Source organism: Rattus norvegicus, chromosome 3, assembly GCF_036323735.1.
Source record: "Rattus norvegicus strain BN/NHsdMcwi chromosome 3, GRCr8, whole genome shotgun sequence".
Classification (NCBI taxonomy): domain Eukaryota; kingdom Metazoa; phylum Chordata; class Mammalia; order Rodentia; family Muridae; genus Rattus; species Rattus norvegicus.
In genome coordinates, this window is record NC_086021.1 from 76,959,142 (window position 1) to 76,972,444 (window position 13,303).

Genomic DNA, 13,303 nt, shown 5'->3' on the forward strand with positions numbered 1-13,303 from the left:
AGTAGGTGTGTCACTGTGGGCATGGGTTTTAATACCCTCCTCCTAGCTGCCTTTGGGACAAGAGGTGGAAATCTCAGCTCCTTCAGCTCCGTGTCTGCCTAGATGCTGCCATGTTCCCACCTCGATGATAATGGACAGAACTTCTGAATCTGTAAGTCAGTCCCAATTAAATGTTGTCCTTTGTCAGAGTTGCTTTGGTCATGGCATCTGTGCACAGCAGTAAAACTCTAAGACAGTGAGTGTGCATGCATATGTGTGAAAGTGTGTGTCTCTGTGTTGTCTGTGTACAAGTATGTCTGTGAGTGTGTGTGTGTGAGTGTATGTGTAATCTGTGAGCGTGTGTCTGCAGGCAAGTATATCTGTATGTGTGTGTCTCTGTGAGAGTCTGTGTGTGTGTGTGTGTGTGTGTGTGTGTGTGTGTGTGTGTGTGTGTGTGTGTCTTAGACTTTCTATTGCTATGGTGAAACACCATGATCAAAAGCAAGTCAGGGAGGAAAGGGTTTATTTGGCTGAAGTCATCATCATTAATTTATCATCAAAGGAAGTCAGGAGAAGAACTGAAACAGGGCAGGAACCTGGAGGCAGGAGCTGATGTAAGAGCTTCTTCTTACTGGTTTGTTTATCATGGCTTGCTCTACCTGCTTTCTTATAGAACTGAGGGCCACTAGCCTGGGAATGGCACTTTCTATAATTGGCTTTCACCTCCCCCATAAATCACTAACTAAGAAAATGCCCTACAAGCTTGGCTACAGCCTGGTTCCTTTTTTTTCCCCCGAGACAGGTTTTTTTGTGTAGCTCTAGCTATCCTAGAACTCTGTAGATCAGGCTCACAAAGATGTCTGCCTCTGCCTCCCAAGTGCTAGGATTAAAGGTATATGCACCACTGCCTGGCTATGGAAGCATTTTCTCAGCTGAGACTCCTGCCTCTCTGATGACTCTAGCTTCTGTCAAGTTGACATAAAATTAACTAGTATAATGTGTTTGAGTGTGTGTGTGTGTCTGTCTGTCTGTCTGTCTGTCTGTGAGCATGTGTGTATGTGTGTCTGTGAGCATGTGTGTGCACCTGTGAGCATGTATGTTTACATATGTATGAGTGTGTATGTCTGTGAGCAGGTATGTCTGTGAGTATGTATGTGTGTGAATGTGAGCATGTGTGTGTATTTTGTGCATCCATGAGCATGTGTGTATTTGTGTGTGAATGTGTGTGTGTGTTTGTGTGTTTATATGTGAGTGTATGTGTGAATGTGTATATTTGTGTGAGTCCGTATGCAAGTGTGTGTGTATTTGTATGTAAATGTGTATGTGAGTGTGTGTGAGTATATGTATGTGTGTAAGAGTGTGTTTATGTGTGCTTCTCACATAATTTTACTTGTGAGGAGAGAAAGGAAAAGATTGTTTTGCCATAAGGAAAACTTGGGGCCCCTACTCGGGGGTCATGATGGGCAGCAAGATGGCTTCCGCCACCAGGGTCATGCAGGTAGTGAAGCCACATGCTCTGTTAATAAAGTTCCCTAACAGAAGAGACAAACCTAAGCTCAGTGCCTCGGAAGCTTTGAGATCTGCTGTGCTACCCTCCCACTCCTCTGTAATTTCCCAGCATTCTAAAGGAAATTTGTCCCCAAATTTACTGATGCACAGGGGCCACCAGACACTGCAGAAATAATAAAATCATTACCTCGGAAATACAGGAGGAAACCTATGTCTCAGGAGGAAATGGAATTTATCCAGCGTGGGGGTCTAGAGTGATCGTCGTCGGGGCTGCTGCTTGTCACCAGACAGAAGGATTAGCTTTACAATAAAGGACTTCCACAATGTCAAATGAAAAGTCATATATTAAACAACCTTAATAAATGTTCTGTAAGCAGAATGAAGTATAGAAACTCCAGGCGGTCACTTGAATCTCCTACCTTATGTATCTTGGTCACTTCCCTACAAGCTGGCCTATACCCTTATGAAAGTGTACGTTTTTAAATGCTAGCCTATTAACTTACTCTTGATTATGAAGTGTTACCGGTGATGAGTTATTAAAAGCACATGGTATCTAAAAAAAAAAAAACTTGGGTTGGACAAATCTCTCTTGAGTGACACGTCTGGATCCTGTGTCCAGGAATAGGATCTTCCCTTGCTCTCATGACCCTTGACCCATCATCCCTAAGTGCGCCCAAGCTTGGCACTGTTTTCTTGTCCAGACACCCTGGCAGCCCTCAAACAGTCACTGTCTCTCTTTTTCCTGTGGGAATTTTCATTCCCCTGGCTCTCTCATGGGTCTTCCTTCAGAATTTGTGAGCCACCTTTGAACCTCGGTGGCTACCCAACCACTGAGGTTCTTAGTCACTGTTTCTTGATAGAGTGTGTGAGGCCCAATAGCAAGGTTCTTCCAGAAAGAACTCAACATCTGCTTTTTCCCCAGCTTGTTGCCTTCTTCTCATGGCTATCAGGAAAATTACATCCCCAGAATGAGCTCCACATCACTAGAGCATCCAAGGGAGGTGCCATGGAGCAAGGAGAGGGAGTGATGAGTTCATGCCCTGTCAGGACCATCGAGCAGAGATAAGCAGACCTAGGACACAACAGGAAATGGCAGACTTGCAGCTCAGGACCATTTTGAGGGTGTGTGCTATTGTTCGAAGAGTTTCAAAATTCAGGAACTTAAGCACATTAATTTCACAATGCCCTCTGGATCATTTCTGGGTGGGCTGTATGACTCAATACTCTTAGATGTCTGACTATTTTGTATTATCCATGTCCACCTTGTCATTGTTGACCAGAATCAGGTTCAAGCTCAAGCAGCAATCAGATCTCATAGAATGATCACAGTCAAACACACAAGCCCACTTGAGAAGAGGGGGACATTTTGTGTGATCCAGAATCCCAGGTCCCAGGAAGACAGCAGTGTTGCTGAGGCCCCATGGCAGCTTGGGTCCAAACAGGGCAAAGCTTCAGCCAACAGGGCCATCATCTTCTCATGCTCTAAAGATGGGGACACTGCTCTGGTAGCTGTTCTTGTTTGTCCCTTTCCTCTTGTTCCCCTCCTCTCCTTTCGTTCACTTCTTTTCTTCTTTCTTTGTCTTAGATAAGGTATCTGCTGGCTGACATGGAACTCACTATGTAGTTCAGTCTGGCCTTCAATTTGAAATCCCCCTGCCTCAGGTTCTTAAGTTCTAGGATGATGGACATGTACTTCCATGCCTGGGTCTTCTCCTTCCCTTTGTTAAGTTTTCTGGGTTGACACGTGCTCCGAGTGACAATCCAACATCCTCAGCAGAGTCTTCGACTCAGCTGTGGTCCCACCAGTTGTGGGTGAGTTATGGTGTAAACACAGTGCTGGGGGCAATACCTGTGGGAAGAAATATCATGGTCAGGGGGAGGTCTCAAGGAAAGCAGATTGCTGTGGGCTGGACAGATGTGTCTGCTCGTGTATGGAAGTTCTACATCCCTCTTCCTTTCCGCCTTAATATCTATCTGTCATAACCACTTGTCAGATGGCTTCTCCTAACCTTTGGAAGTTCCTGGAAACTGAGGGCTTGGCCTACCCAGTTTATACATCAGCAGTTGCTTCAGTGTTCCGTGTCTTAGGAGAGCTGCAGAGGAGACGGAAGCACGGTAATAGCATTTTCTCCAATCTGTCAATATAGGACATAGTTATGTTCTATAACTCAGAACTAATAGAACTTTAAGAGACTTGAGATGGACAGGATGAGACATCCCTAATCAAGGATAAAATCGTATTGCAAGAGGGTCCTTTGGTATTAGTCTGGGGATCTCTCAGTTTCCTGGGCTTCCAGAGACTCTGCACATGGAGAAAGTAATGCAGGAGAAATTAGGAGATGAGTGTTTGGAGAGCTGATACACAGTCAAGGTTCTTTGCTGAAGCTCCCTGAGCTGGCCTCTCCCTCTGTAGTTGTTGGTCTAGATAAGATTGTGCCATGTGGCATTTGAAAGTGGCCCTTTGAGAAGAGGGAAATTATTGAAATATGTTAAACTTGGCTGTTTTCTGTTTGATATCAGCATTATATTCCTAAGGTTTCGTGAAATTGTTTATTATAACCACTTAGAGAGAACAAGATTCTTGAAGAGGCAAGCCCATGCATCTGTGAATAAATTGATAAAGGTATTAACAGCTGTGTGACTTCCTGGGGAGAGGCGAACTAACTTGCTTACCCTAGATGAATGCCAATGTCAGGCCAAAGAAGCAATTCCACCCAGGTCTCATTTAGAGAGCCAGGGGATTAACAGAAGTGACTTCACAAGACTATGGGTGAGGAGCATAAGTAACATGAAAGCACAGAAGGGGTCCCCAACATGGGTGCTGATGATAGGGTTAGGAAGTGGCCTCCAAACCAGAGCTTTGTAGCCTCCAGAGCAAGCAGCAGGGGTAGACTGAGTTAGACAGCCAACCTCCATGGTCAACTGGACGATCCTAGCTGTAGGGGAAGTAACAAGAGAGAGCAGAGCGAAACCCGAAATCCGCAGGGGCATGGAAATGGACATGAAAAGCCCGGAAGCCAACAGGGGCAGAGATCAGGTGCAGTCCTAAAGGACAATCAAAGGAAAAACCGCCTTCCTGTGAGCCACACCTGTTAGAGCTAGCCATAAGACAGTAGGGCAACTCCCAAGTGTGAAGGTGATCTAATCAACGCCATAGCAACTAGAAGCTGATAGACAGTAGTGGATGCAAACTGTCCTATGGCACCTTTTGACAGCCAAGTGTCATCGGCAGGAAGCAGAGCCCTGGCTGGTCTGATTAGGATTGCTTCTATCTGGCTCAGCTTCCTTCTATCCAGACTTGGAAGCACCTCCCTGACACATCCCATTTCACACTTCATTTACTTGCACACGCATCCTGCCAATCAGGGTCTACTTGGCTTTATGTAGCCAAGTGTGTCAGGGCTGGAGAGAGAGCTCAAGGGTTACGTGTTAGGTCCCAAAGGCAGGACAAATGGCTAATATGCCTTTTTTAACATATCAAACAGACCTGGCCACGAGGTAAGGGAGAAAACAGGCTAGCTCTTTTGTCCTCTTTGTGCCCTTTTGGTCTCCTGGCTAACCCTGGCATCTTGACTCCTGGCTCCCCTGCACCCCCCGCCCCCACCTCTCCTCATTGGGCTCAGTCTGATGGTCTTGTTCTCTCTGGACTCTCCCGGATGGGTCTGCCTCTGCCTGTGCTCTCCTTTACATCCATAATGAAAGCCTCAACCTTTAGGAGCAGTCCTGTGGCCTTTTTCTGTATCTTTTTTACTCAAGGAGCTATGGCTATTCTTCCTGAGGACCTGGGTTTGATTCTCGGCACCCGCGTGGTGAACCACAACCATCTGTAACTACAGTTTCAGGATTGGCATTCCTGGGACCAATAAAGGGACTCTAGCCAGCTGGACCATGGCAAACAAGGCTCTGACAGGTCTTGTCCTTCCCCCACTCTCTCTGCCTTGCTAGAAACTGTTAGATTACATTCCTAAAGCTAGCCCCCAAGGTCTATTCCCTCATTTGGCCACTTCCTCCCCTGAGGCTGACTACCAAGGTCCAGCTATCAAAGTGCTGAAGTCCAGCAATGAGAAGCCGCCTTTTGGCTCATCTTATAAACCGCCCAATTAAAAGTAAACACTTCACCCTAACACAGGGTTTCCCCTTTTACATTTTTTTCCCTCTCCTTTTTCTTTTTATTAGACAAGAGTTTCTCTGTGTATCCCTGGCTGTCCTAGAACTCACTCTGTAGACCAGGCTGGCTTCAAACTCTACCTGTCTACCTGTCTTTGCCTCTTGAGTGCTGGAATTAAAGGCGTGGACCAGCACGCCTGCCTCCTAAAACCTGCCATTTGCCTATGGGCTATATCTGTGTCCTTTGTATCCAGAGTTGTCCCTCTAGGACAACTATCTCTTCCCAGACAAATCTCTGTTCCCCATCTCCCTGTCATGGCTTTGAATTCTAATTTGGAGCTTGTAGGTTTATTTAAGGGACTAAGGCTTTCCAGTTCCACGGAAGCCAAATTTAGTGTCAAGTTTGACCTCGTTGATAGCATTCAGGCAGACTTAGGTCAGATTCATCCTTGAAATGTAACTATTCATAGCACAAGGCTGACATCACACCCTGCCTGATAAGGCCGCTGTCTGTCCTGTCCTGCACGTGACTCCTGCACCTCTGACCTCCTAGCACACTGTCTTAGAGATCCCGACAGTTCTCACCAACCTAAATGACCTTAGAGGTGTCTGCAGAACCTGGAGGTGACAGTCAGGACAGAAAGACCTGTTCTGACCGGTCAGGGGCATCCCGAAAAGGCACAATGGGCCTTCCTAACGGTCTGGGGTGGCAGAGAAGCACTGCTGGAGTGTTGTCATCAGCCTCGGGTGTCTAATGCTCTCCACATCCTCAGCCTGCCCAGTCTTGGACTCAGCCGCTGGTACCGCTTCTCACATGTGGCGCCACTGTCTTTGTAGCGGCCATTTTAAAGAGGTCAAGACCCATTTAGGCTTTCTACCTTGACAGGAGACTGAAAGAACTGGTGTGGTGGATTGCATGGAGGGGTGACCTTGAAGGTGCTTCGCAGAGTGCAAACAGCATTCAGACTTGAGCCCAGACCATGGGAATAGACAAGGCAAAGCAGGGGTGGAGACTGTGTTTGGCTAGCATGCAATGGCCTGCCTGACTACTTCATCTTCCATATCCCACCATTAGCATCTTGAGGAGCAGTGTGAGAGGTATCCCACTTAATATATGTCCCCTCTGCTCCATCCCTGTGGTAGAATAATGGTTCCAAGCCTGAGCAGCTCATTACCTCCCATGGAACAGGAGTGATTGTCAATGAGAATGGTGGCTGGGAGTCTCTTCTGTTAAGCTGGACGTTACCTGGGTGTCCATGGATGGATGCCAGAGACCATACGGGATACAGCACAGCTGCCGGAAACCATATTTTAAAGAATTTGACTATCTAGAAAGATACTCAAGATGTTAAGAAGAACAAATCACATTATTTGCAACACACAGTCTCGTATTTGTAAAACCCTACACAGGAGTCTGTGTATTTATATACACATATGGATATGAGCATTAAAAAGGCGAAGGCAATCTGTTGTGTTGGAAAGGCCTCTGTCATGCGGCTCTGTGGGTACTCATGAGGAAAGGAGGCCAAAGGTAGGTTCTGCCGTGGTTACTGAAGGGCTTTCAAGGACAGAAGGAATGACTGTACATTCTAGCGACTTGAGAACTTGTTACACCTCCCCGCCCCAGGTCCCACCCTGGAGACCGAGAGTTGGTGAGGCAGGCACCGTGAAGGGCAGATCTCAGAGGTGGCTTATAGAACAGAGAGCCATCCAGCTGTTTGCTCAGGTGGCGACATGGTGGAGAAAGGTTCCTGGTTCACTAGCTGCATGCTTCCTAGCTGGACCCTGGCACAGCCGCCCCATGTCAGCCACTGTCCCATCAGAAGGATGCTAAGCAGAGCCCACTCAGAGCGAAATCTACCATGCTGTCTCTCAAATTATCTGACCGGGTTTCTTTAAGGCCAAGGACAGGGCCTGGTTGGCATGAGCCCCAGGAGAGAGCAGCTGTAGAGATGGGATGTGTGTGAGTCCCAGATCTTTAGAGGGAGACCATAGAGCAAGGTGACTACAGACCCCAGGTCGGTTGACTTCCTGTGGAATGTGTGCTCCAGCCAACCTTATTTAACTCTCGAAGGACAGAGTGACATCAGCTGACATCTGGGCAGCACTCGGTATCAAGGAGTTGCTAAGAAACTACACTCACTGCATCCATGGAGATCCAGGAGTCGAAAGGAACAGCCCGTGCATGATTTCAAACCAGAAAGTGTCCAAGTGTCTCACAGGAAGAAACAAATCAGGTGAAGGTCGAGGCCGCCCCTGCAGCCTCCACGGTAACTGTGCCTTCCTAAGGATTGAGAGATGTTCTACCCTGTATGCCTTGCTGTGCAGCCCCACGTCCTATCTAGGGCGAGCTTGAGTGTACAGGCAGGAGAGCACCTCCGTGCTCGGGGAGCTGGCCCACAGGACTGTGGAGCTTGCCTGGGCTTCCTGGACAAAATGAAGGCTTGTGATTCCATCTGTTCTGAGCCTGGAGAAGAGACATGGGAGTGATATATTATTTGGACTTAAATATTATAACCATTTATCGAGCAAGGTTCTGGAAGAGGAAAGCTCCACGCATCTAAGAATAAATTGCTAAAGGTATTAGTGAATGTGTGAATCCCTGAGAGTCCCTGGAAAGCTTCAAATTGTCCAATACTGTGCTGCACCCTGGTCCAGCAGCTGTTCTGCTCACATAGCTAGAGATAAAACAAGATCCGATTGGGAACCATCCTTGAACCCCCACTTCCTGCAGCAGTCCAGGGCTGAGGTGAGCCAGACAAGAGTAGCTGTGACCATGATGAAGAAGAGGACAGGTCACAAAAGCCACGAGGCCAGCATGGAGCTGAGCAAGCCTTGTGTCCCAGTCCTGACAGTATCATAGGCTGCCGGATCCAGCGTTAATGTGTTAGATGTAAAACCTAGCTAGCCCATACCTCAAAGGAATGGGGCCGGGGGAGGCTACACATGGGTGACCGTGGCCTGAAAACACGGGTTCAGGTTATCTCATATGACATATTCCACCGTGGAAGTGGTTACAGACTCTCCATTAGTTACAGAACAAAGAAAGTCATAAATCAAAGCATTTGTCCAATATGAAATACATTTGGGGAGACCACAAGTAAGCGCTGACTTAGGTTTCAGATGTTATCTGATGTCAGGCTTGGCCTTTGGATTGGTGGAAGCTAGCGCTCTGCTAAGAACAGGCTGTTAGGTCAGATGCACAGGAGTAGGCGATGAATGGCATTCAAAGGAACTAAAAATAGCTCTGCGTAATTCGGTCGGCAACATTCTAACTCTTTATGATCTCAGTCAGTCATTTGGCCTTGAAGAATCTTTAACACAGGTGTGCGACTCTTCTGTTTCTCTTTTTACTGGAGGGGAGAGTGTGACCACCTTGCAACCCACTGGAATGGGTTCTGTTCTAGCCTGGTGCGGATGAATCCCTCTCTGCCATCTGATGGGTTTGACTGTGTTTGTGGATTAGGACCTAACACGTAAGGAAAGGCCTCTTCCCTCAATGTTCTCTCTGAGAGAGCTGCAAGCCCTGAATGAACAGTGGACACTTAGCAGAGACAGAGAGTGGCAAGGTAGCAGGACATATGTGTGAGACGGGCAAGCTTGTCATGAATGCGCCATTTCCCATCAGTACGAGGAAGACCTATGTCTCTGCCTCTAGATGTTTACAAAGAAGATAAAGTCCTCTCCATGCCTGATGCCAGCGACCCACCTTTAGCAGCAAGGGAACCAGGAAACCGTGGACAGCCTGGCCAGCAAACAAGTGGACTATGCAAAGGCGATTGCTCACAGGGGGCCAGCATGGTTGCTCATCAAGCAGAGGCCAAATTGCCATCTGTTTTATCGAGTTCAACAGTGGTTGCCGAATTTATGTCTGTGATTTATGTCTAGGTGTCATCATGATCTTTGGCAGATTTGGGAGGCTACTAAGTGTATGATTTGTAGACATCAAGGCTTGATGGCTTTCCAGTTTGACAATAGCTTAAACTGTCCTGAACTTAAAACCCACCTTGACCAGGAGAAAAGGGTTTGGACTGAGTAACACAGAATGATGTGAACATAGAACATTTTGTAAAAGAAGCTTTCCTCTTATAAGCAGCTGTGTGTAGGAGAGAAGTTTATGGGCAAGGCGGCAGGCAACAGTTAAGCCAAGGGCACGGCCATGTCCATCTAAATACGTCTTAACCACTCACTCTTCCTCTTGGCTCTGATACTGCCTTATTTCAGACCACAAAACAAGCACATTGTGTTGTTTTTGTTATTGCTTTTAAAAGAGAGAGAGAGAGAGAGAGAGAGAGAGAGAGAGAGAGAGAGAGAGACATACTGTTATGTCTTTAGACCTGCACTTGTGTCCCTGTATGTAATACATACATACACACAGGCTTACACATGCACACCCCTCTCCTTGGTGGACTGAGATGGTGATGATGCAATGTTCTTCAGCCTGACAGGTGTGCTTAACCCACATCAGTCATGTTTACGATATGCCTGTTCTTTATTTCAAACTAAATTAAGGGGCCATGGCTGTGACCCAGTGATAAAGCAATTGCCTACCATGTGTGAGGTCCAGTCCTTTCCTTTCCAATGTAAAGGGCCTGGGGGCTGGCGGGGAGCATCTGAAAGGCCTTGTAATGTACCAGGAAGGCTCTCTGACAGCCTGGCGTGGCTTGCTTGACCCTCAGCTTTCCTATTTTGATGAGACCCTAGGTAAATTCACTGCGGTATACCAACCCAGACCTTTGGATCTTGTCACTGTTTCCCGTAATCCAATTAAGTTTCTGGCATTCGGAATCATACAGCATCTGTTGTACAAGATGAATAAAAATGTGAACCACAGCTATTGACAGAACAGCTAAAATGATCATTTATTAGGCTAACCCATCACAAGCGTCGAGGCCATTTCCTCTGGGAATGGAGAGACTGGGTCTGGGCACAGAGCCTGGAGACTGACTGGCACTGGACTGAAGAGCCTCCAACGGCAGCTAGCACGCAGGTCAGGATCCAGAAAAGGAGCACACCCTTCCCTGAATTCCTGCACTGGTATTTACCACATCTGGGACCCACCAGTCTTGATGATGTTTTTATAGGGTTAGCTTGAAAGGTAATTATCTCGGTGCATTTGGCTTTCAGTATCCAAGCAAGTCCTCTAGAACCTACAAAAAGGCTAGTGGGGTTGGGGGTGTGCTGTGTCAATCCACTTCCAAGCCCCATTTCCTTCCTTCTAATCAGTTAATGGGTCTCTGGAGGCTGTTTGAAGACAGTCTGTTCAGAAGCTCTTAATTTTTTTCATTGTTTGGAACTTTTTCTCTCCTTACTCACGGTCCACTAAAAAAAACGGTAAGAATGCAAAATACAGCTACGGTTTTCCTTTGAAAAGAAAGAGGAATGGGGTGGGGATGAGGGCAGGGCAGAGAGGCAGATGAGCTTCATCTTAAGTGAAGACATGTGTGGTCCATACTCTCGGAGAGTCAGGAGGAAGGGCTCAATTGTGCCCTCTCTCCCACCCTGTGCCACCCTCGTCCTTGCCGAGGAAGAAGCAGAAACGTGTGCCTGAAGTATTATGCCCCAAGAGTCATGTACATTGGACTTGGAGTGACTCTCGATGCTGATTTTCTCAAATTAGTCTGTGCGGGAGTGCAGGCAGGTGAGCCAGATGCTGTCCTTGGCCGAACGCTCTGAGCATCTGCCTGCCCCATTCACAGAGGTGCTCGGGCAAGGGTGCCAAGAGTAACGTTCTCGGGGAGGGTTTCTTAGCTTTGTGGACAACCACAGAGACCTGTTGCTAGATCATTTGCTGACTAGCCAGGATGTACAGACCCCAGAGGTCAAACTTATTTAAGCATTAGCTGTGATTTTTTTCCCCTGCTACTTCCAGGCAGTAAATAATATCTGTGTTCAACTACATTTGTTTTTTCCTCAGCCATATGAAGGAGCTCCCCACCCTAAAACCTGTCTCTACCATCTCCTCTATGCAGTACTGTGTCTTTCAAGCAGTCACACACTGTTCCATCAGCTCCTTAATTCTTGTTTTCAAATGTGGTTGTCACAGAGTTCCACTGTGGAACCAGTCAACCTTTCTTCCTTGTAAGTTTAAGTTTTCATGTGTGTGTGTGTGTGTGTGTGTGGTCACTGTTAGAGAAAACTGACAAAGCCTGACCACATGTTACCTAGTGATGCCTCACTGGTAAAATAGGCAGAGCTGGCTCATGGTATTCATTACACGTCATACTCTTGTTCACTGGAAGGGGACTGCGCATAGATGGCTGGTGCCAGAAGGTTTGGAAGGGGTACGAATCACAGGAGCCTATATTTCTCCCCTCCACACGTGCACGCCTAAGCGCAGGCTGGGAGTTCTGTGGATCCAGGAGAGTCGGTCTCTGGCTAGGTGGCAATGGGTGTAGCTACCACTTCATGCGTGCATGAGAAAATGGATCATAGGGAATGGCTAGCTGAATCTGCTGCACGCAGATGATGTAAGACAGGCTTTGATCAGAGGAGAGAAACGGTCCTTCGGAAGAGACTCCCCAGAGAAAGAAAACACAAGCCTGAGGCTTGAGGGGGACAGGTAGGAGTTTTCCAGATGGGAAGGACAAAGGAGTGCATTCTAGGCAGAAAACAGACAAAACATACATAAAAGAGAGAGAGAGATGGGATCATGCATGCATGGGATCAGTGTGTCCTAGAACAGTGATATTCAACCTACCTAATGCTGCAACCCTTGGATACAGTTTCTCATGTTGTTGCTAGTTTGTAACTGTAATTTTGCTACTGTGATAAATCGTAATGTAAATATCTGTGTTCCAGTGGTCTTAGGTGCCCCATGAAAGAGTCAGTCAACCTTCTAAAGGGGTTGAGACCCACAGATTGAGAAAAGAGAGCAGGTTGACTGTGGTCATAGCATGGCTATTTAAGTGATTGGAAGAGCACGTAGTGTGTCTCATTGTGTTCCTAGCCTGATAGATCTTTATGACTTTTATGTTGTCACAGAAACAGAAGTGGAACTGAGGCATTAATTTCATAACTGAGTTGATTATGGACACCTTCATATCTTGGCCCTTTTTTTCCTCTTAGGGAATGGTGACGTGGGCTTGATCTGTGACCTGAGTCCCCAACACTGTGCCATGACCCTCACTCCCTTGGGCTTCAGGAAACCTCTAGACATTTGTTCCAAGCCTCTGCACCCCGAATTCCAGCTCCCCATCTCTTTCTCCCAGCGATGTGTACACACCTATTTCTCTCCCTGCCTCTCTAGCTTTTTGCTTCCACTCATAAACAAACTGAAACCCCAGGAGTATCCCTGAACCAAAAAGGGGGCTTGCCACTTCAACAGCCTAGTTCTCCAATAGCAAAGCCGTCTTATTGAAGCCTGTCACACAGGGATTACTGCTGAAGGGTGATGTCCTCCACGGCTGTGTGGACCAACCCCTCAGTCATTATCCAGGCCACAGCCTTGTTTCCAGGAAGCCTGAGCCATTTCTGCCCCAGACTCTTGTTTCTGCTTGTCCCTCATCTCACGCTAGCTAACAGAAGCTGAAACCCACATTTTATGTGGTTTCCTGGTCTTTATTCCTGTGTTTGTTCCTCCCTTTACAGAGAGAGGAAATTTATGTGGTGTCAGCAAAACGCACACTCAGAATGGCCCAGAGCTGAAAGAATTTGACCAGGCAGGTGCTGCTGTGTGCCTGCTTCACTCAGAGGCTGACAAATGACA

The 13,303-nt window shown here is 47.2% G+C and overlaps 1 pseudogene; it reads left to right on the forward strand.

Moving 5' to 3' along the window:
* The first annotated feature begins 1,424 nt into the window (after nt 1–1,424).
* Nucleotides 1,425–2,038, forward strand: Mrps36-ps2 (mitochondrial ribosomal protein S36, pseudogene 2; annotated as a pseudogene).
* The last annotated feature ends 11,265 nt before the right edge of the window (nt 2,039–13,303 follow it).